Raw genomic sequence first — 6899 nt, 5'->3', positions numbered from 1 at the left:
GCATTGGGACATGAATAGTTGTTGATTCTTGTGCTGGTGTTGGTTCCCTTCGTTTTACTGGCAGTGGCATTGGCAGTCATAGCGATGATGCTTCCTTTGTTATTCTCTTCCCTTTTTCCTGTGGCAGTGGGAGTTGGAGTCCTTTCAGATTGTCCATTTGTTTTAGACATGTTTCTTCTGGCTTCTTTATAGGATCCATGGATTGAAAAGTCTAGGGGGTTGACGGCCTGTGAGGCTTTTTCCAGTCGTTTTGCATGAAGGTGCTCCTTCTCCGCCCTCCAGGGCTGCTGTGCCTCTCCTGTATCATTGATTTGTTCTATCTGCTTGCACTTAGGGTCACGGCGGTTCTCCTGTGACTCACACCCTCCTCCATCCCATACAGCCTTTTGTCCTTGGAGACCTGAATGACAGAACCGGAAATTAGTCTCCTTGATCTGTAACTTTCCTTCCCTTTTGAGATCCTTCCTTCTCTCAAACCTCTGTGACTGCCCCCCCACACACACTCCAGCCCTGTCTCTTGTGGAATGCACCATCTTGCTTGTTTCAAGATCTTGAGGTCAGGCAAGGCATAGGGGTCGAGGGGATGAATATTTTGAGACGAAGGGACATCATGTTGTAGAGCAGTAGGAAATGGAGTTTTTGCCCATTTCAGTAGTCAGATTTCAAGAAATTAAGTGTTTCCATGTGACTGAGCCCTTCCAATGGAACATGAGCACAACTGAGCATACCGCTTCCAGACCAGCCCAGAAACTTCTCATCGTGGCCCTCATTACTCTTCTAGCTGGAGGCCAATCGGAAGGAGGCCCAAGAGAAGAGGAAGCCTCAGGAAGAAGGAACCTAGGTCCCTGAGTCACCACATGAAGGAATCTTACCTGCCATACACGAACATCTGCCTCATTTTATTAAATGAGCAAGAAAAAAATCTTTTTTGGTTGTGCAATTACATATTTGGGGCATATCTGTTATAGAAAATACAAAATATCCTAATAATATGAGAAAGAGCCTCATTTAAGCTCTAGGAATGGATATACTTGCTCTCATTATCTTTAAGAAATATAAACCTTTTGGGATGCCTGGGTGGCTCAGTTGGTTAAGCAGCTGCCCAACGTCCTGAGATCGAGTCCCACATCGGGCTCCTTGCTCAGCAGGGAGCCTGCTTCTCCCTCTGCCTCTGCCTGCCATTCTGTCTGCCTGTGCTCGCTCTCCCCCCCCCTCTCTGATAAATAAATAAAATCTTTAAAAAAAAAAAGAAATGTAAGCCTTTTGTATTAAATAATGCTTCACCCTTGTGATTTAAGATACTTGTAGTGTTAAGAGAATTTGGCCTAAGGTGCCAACCCTGTAGTTTCAATTTGTAACATAATTGAGTGATTGATTTAGACTTGTCATTTTACATTAAAATCTCACTAAGACTATAAACAATACGAAAACATTTAAGAGAAGCTAATATCTACTGTTGGGGTCAATTAACATGTTTAACATGTTAAAACATGTTAAACTCCTAGGGCCTGCCTGGGCCTACTTAGCCATAGTGATTCCTTGTTGCCTGTAGACATTTTGTTGTCTAATAAATGCCTCAACAGTTATTGGTATCAGTCCCAGGTAACTGTTGCTAAAACACACACCTAAAACAAGGCCATTTTGTTGTTTAATAAACGCCTCAACAGTTACTAGTATCGGTTCCAGGTAACCGTTACTAAAACACACAGGTAGGAGATATCCAATCAGACAAAGCCACATATGTAGATGTCTGCGATTGTGCCCTATAAAAACTAGTCTGTAAGACCAAGGGGCGTCACTCTCTTCGGAGGTGGCCCTGGCGGGTCAGTCTGACTTCTAGTGCTTGGCATAGAATAAGGCTTTGCGTAACTTTGTCTCAGTCTCGTTCCTTTGATAACGGACCCAACACTACCACACAGATAATTACAATGTATTAGACTTGAAGGTTTGGGGGGAGTTTTAAAAAAATCTATATTTAATGTACTACATTTGTGGAGTTTCTTCAATACTTGGAAAGGTTTCCTTATTAATCAAACCATGAAAGACTTTCAATAGGAAAAGTGATGTATTCATTTTATAAGTGTAACTTGAAAGGTTGAAAAGTGATTTAATCGGCCAAGTATGTAAAATGATTACGCACCAATCAAAGGTCGTTCTCAAAGTGATACACTTCTGCTTCTGGCCAAGAAGGAGTGTCAGGGATTGGAATTCACCCTCCTCCCTGAGAACACACCCAGCCCCCAGATAACCACATCACCATACAAGAGACGAAATGATGGCTGTCAGTACGAAGGATGTCAGGCAACAGAGGACAGCGGTTCCCGAGAGGCACACAAGGAAACCAACAGGGGGAGCCCTGTGATGGCCCAGGCTTGCAGACAGTAGAGGGCTTCCAGGCAGAGGGCCCGGAGGGACAACTAGCTGGAGCCCAGCCCATCTCCTGGGCTGAGGAGATGCACATCAGTGTCTTGAGAGACCAAAGCAGCTGGAGTTCACAGAACAGACTGACTGGGGAGGCAGACTTGCACAGAGGGGCCCCTGGATATCCGCCACGCGCACTACCGACCAGAGCGTGCTTAGGAAACAACTCCCCAAGATCCAGGAAGTGCCACTGGAAAAGATCAGAAGGAAGCTGACCAGTTCTCATGTAGGGACACAGTGCTGTTCCCACCAGCCAAAGTGGAAAAACCTGTACTTCTCAGGGGATGGGACAGAGAACTCAGGAAGATCTTACTTCGGTCCTAGGAAATACAGCCCTACACACCGTGTGTGTGCCTCTTGCTCTGTCCTCCCCACCCCAACAGCAAGCTGATTCCCATTTTGACCGGACATATTCAGGTGACATTAAGTAGACATGCCAGACTCATTCAAAACAGAACAGCTGAGTTCTCTGCTAGATCCCTTGGAGCAAGCAGCCTTCTTCTATGGACTGTTGAAGCCCTTGAAGGGCACCGCTTCCCCCCCACCCCATCGCTTCCCACCTCTGCAGCATCACCCAGACATGCTGGTGTTCCCTGCAGAGCATATCCCAGATGTGTCTACTTCCTTCCATGGCTCCTGAAGCCACTGGATCAGCACTGCCGTGGACTCCCACCTGGCCTCCTGCCCCGTCTCCACACTTCCCAGCCAGGCCTCCACGCTAAGGACTCCTACACGCTGACGCTAGAGGGTTCCTTTCATGACACACGTGTGGGGTTACTTCTGTGCTTTAACCCCCACTGTGGCCCCCTCCCCAGATCTGTATGGTGAAGTCCTAACCCCTAGGACCACAGAACGTTACATCTGGAATTAGGATTGTTGCCGATGTAATTACGTAAGATGGGGTCACCCTGGAATAGAGTGGGCCCTCATCCAAAACGAGGGGTATCCTTCTAAGAAGGACCCGTGTCCGCATTTTGAACACAGGGACATGCGCACAGGGAGATCCCCGGCAAAGCATGAAAGCAGAAACGACGTGCTTGTGAGCCACGGAACCGCCAAGCTTGCCAGCAGCGACCAGATGCCAGAGGAGAGGCCTGGACAGATCCTTCCTTCCCCACCACCTTCAGAGGGAGCACGGTCCTGCTGACATCTTGGTTTTGGACTTCTGACCTCCAGACCCGTAAGTCAGGATTTTCCCTGTTGTTTAAGCCACTCAGGTCGTGCTAATTTGCTGTGGTGGAGCAAAGGGAGCGAGACTCCTTCTGGTCACTTGTGGCTGCAGCCGTGGGTTCAAGGGGAGAGAAGTCCGTGGTGAAAACCCAGGAAGGCTTCTTGGAGGAGGCGGACCATGTTGCTGGAGGGGAGGAGGAAGGTAGCCTCTAGACTTGCTCTGGAGGCTGACAGTGGGACAGGTGCTGAGGACGTGAGTAGACAAAACACTCAGGACAGGCAGTCGGGGAGAGGGCATGGGGAGAGGCCTGAGCACCCAGCACTGGACACATTTGTGCTGGCCGTGGGAGGGGAGAGGCACTTGCCACAGTTGGATGCAGGATGTTGTTTAGCTGATAAGCACTATATAACCAGAAGGGGGGACCAGGTGGCCATGAGAGGGTGTGCCTGCCAGGAAGAGCCAGCTGAAGGCCACGAGGCTCTTCCTTGCGGTCCACACCCCACTCAGTCATCCCCAGCCCAGCAGCCTGAGAAGGGTTGCGGCACTGGGTCCCCGGAGAGGGCCCACGGGAGAGTCAGGTGTGCTCAAAGCTGGCCAGAGCTTTACAGACCAGCTGATGCCAGATGCAGAATGGGGACCCCGGGATCCCAGAGAGCAGGAGCAGAGTCTGCAAGGCTCCATTTCACTGAGGGGGAGACTGAGGCTAGAGATCCAATGAGCCACAGCTGTGCAGCCTGTGGGAGAGGCTGGGGGCAGGGAAGAGGAGGGAAAGAAGGCGGCAAAGAGAGGAAGAGGGAGGAGACAGGCGGGCCAGAAAGCCGGAACCGAGCAGAAAGGGGCGGAGGAAGAGGGAGCTAGAAACATCTTCCCCAGCTAAGGCACATCACGGTGCCTCAAATGGCTTTGTTAGAGGGAAGTCACTAAGAATCTGGACAGCGTAGACAGTGCCTGGGAAGACGGTGTCACTCTTTTTTTTCTTTTTAATTCAATTAGCCAACAGATAGCAGATCATTAGTTTTTGATGTAGTGTTCAAGGGTTCGTTAGTTACACAGCCCCCAGTGCTCATGACGTCACGGGCCCTCCTTAACGCCCAGCACCCAGGTACCCCCGCCCCCCTCCAGCAGCCCTCAGTGCGTTTCCCTAGCATCATCCCCTCCGGTTCGGTCACGTCAGTGTAAATGGTAGGTGTTCATCCTTCTGAGGGTGTCGTTCCTGTAATTAATAAGGTGACAGCTCTGGGTGCTGTCACACTGGGAGTCTGTGCCAAGAGATGGCAGGGTTCGGGTCAGTGAACCAGCCCTTTAGACCGAGCCAAGCACTGCCCCACCCTGCCCCGGAATGTCACCCTTCTCATTTGGCCCATCAGCCCTCAGGCTGGTCCCCAGAGAAGGCCCTGCTCCTGTGGGGGCGGTGGAGGGGGGTCCAAAGAGGCCTCAGGCTCCGGGACTGCACTGCCAGGTACCTTCTCCTCTGCTCCCACCTCTTTCTTCCGAAAAGAGCTGCCCAAATTCTGGGGCCGGGGGACCAGGAGCCCCCACTGCTCCCGGTGTAGGGAGCTCACGCAGGACAAGAGCCCAGGCTACGGCAGTCTGAATGCCATCTATCGGCCCAGAATCTGCCTCCCCGCTTTTGCCTCCAAGTCCCCTTCTCACCCCACCCGGACCATCCCAGGAGGACATCTCAAGGGAGGGAGAGCCTGAGGCCGGCAGTTTGGTTCCTGCCTTTTCCCCTTCCTCTTTCTCTGGGGGCAGGCGAGTGGCAGAGGGAACCTGTACAGGGTCTTCTCAGGACCCCCCATCAACCTCTGCCAACCTGAGCCCCGTCCCCATGGCCATGGAACCCATCCGGCATCCAACCCGTATCCTTTAAGAGAAGACCCTGAGGCCAGAGGTGAATGGAGCTGTCCCGTGGTGCACAGCTGTCTCAATGCAGGGTTGGAATCTGGGGCTCCCGAAACCCCATCTTGTACCCATCTGGCTACAGCAGTGGCCCCCTGCCTGGTTCTGGGAGGCCTGACATCCCTGGGATATCCTCAGGATGGGGTGACACAAAAAAGGCTAGGATGTGAGAGTGGAGACTTCAGGCATTTGTCCCCATCATGACAACAAAACCTGGACATTTGGTGGGTTGGAGGGGCAAATCCACAGGGTTAGGACAGATCCCAACGTCCGCCAAGCATCTGCCATATGCCAGGGTCCCTGGCCAGTCTGAGCTCTTATCCTCTTCTTAGAGAGGAAGGAGGCTCCGAGAGACTAACTTGGAGGCACCCCAAAGTCTCAACTCTTCTCCCAAACGTAGTTGGGGAGAAAGGAGAGGGCAATGGGCATGAGGCTGAGCTCCAGGCAGAGGGTGCCCCCACCTGTGCCCCCCAGGAAGAAGCCCTCCTTTGGGCCTAGGCAGATCCAGGAGAGGAGGGGAGGCCGGGGTTCACTCACCATGGCCGGTAGCAGCTTGGTATGACAGGACGTGGAGGACGAGAGGCAGCAGGCAGAGCGTTAAGGCTGCCGGTCTTGACATCGGAGCTCGGAGGGCAGCGTACTTGCGATCCACCCTTGGGAGAACGGGCAAAATGACTGTCAGCCAAGGAACCCCAGTAATAAATGAGCCCCAGAGCCCTTTGATCCCTGAGACACTGGCAGACTGGGGCCAGCCCACCTGAGTCAGTGTATGAGTTTCTCCCATGACGAGTGGTGGGGGTGGTGGGCATGGATTTTATTTCAGGCCAAAGGGCAGAGGGCGGGGAGCCCTTCCCTCTCCAGGCAGCACACAAGCGTATCAGCCGTCAGATTTTTCATCCTAACAGAGGGGCAGGCGCAGGGGCCGGAAGACCTGTGGAGGGAGACCAGGGCGGAAGAGAAGATGCCGGGCCTGAACCACAGAGGAGAAGGGCGCCCGTTGTTCAACTCCCAGTAAAGACACTCCTCCCTTCTTCTCAAGCTCTCTTTACTGGCCCTGTGTGTACCCCACCAGGATGCAAATCATGGCCACACCTGGGCCAGTGCCCAGCTCTGGGATGGCTGCATCCTCGGATGTGCGGGTCCAGAGATCGATCTCTGAGTTCACAGGTGAGCACAAGTTTCCATGGCCAACCGGAGTGACCTTGCCCCCACCCAAGGTCAGCAAAGCCAAGCGCTCACTCCTTCGCGTTCTGTGGGCTGCCATGCCTCACTCCCGGGGACTTAAGCCCCCAAGGGCTGATCCCAGGCTCTTCTGCCACAGTGACCTCAGGCAGAGGTGGACCTGATCCTGCCCCGGCCTGAAGCAGAAAAGGGGGACCACGCTCCCTGCTCACCACGTGGTCACAGG

Source organism: Mustela nigripes, chromosome 11, assembly GCF_022355385.1.
Source record: "Mustela nigripes isolate SB6536 chromosome 11, MUSNIG.SB6536, whole genome shotgun sequence".
NCBI lineage: Eukaryota > Metazoa > Chordata > Mammalia > Carnivora > Mustelidae > Mustela > Mustela nigripes.
Note: the sequence above shows the minus strand (reverse complement) of the source record.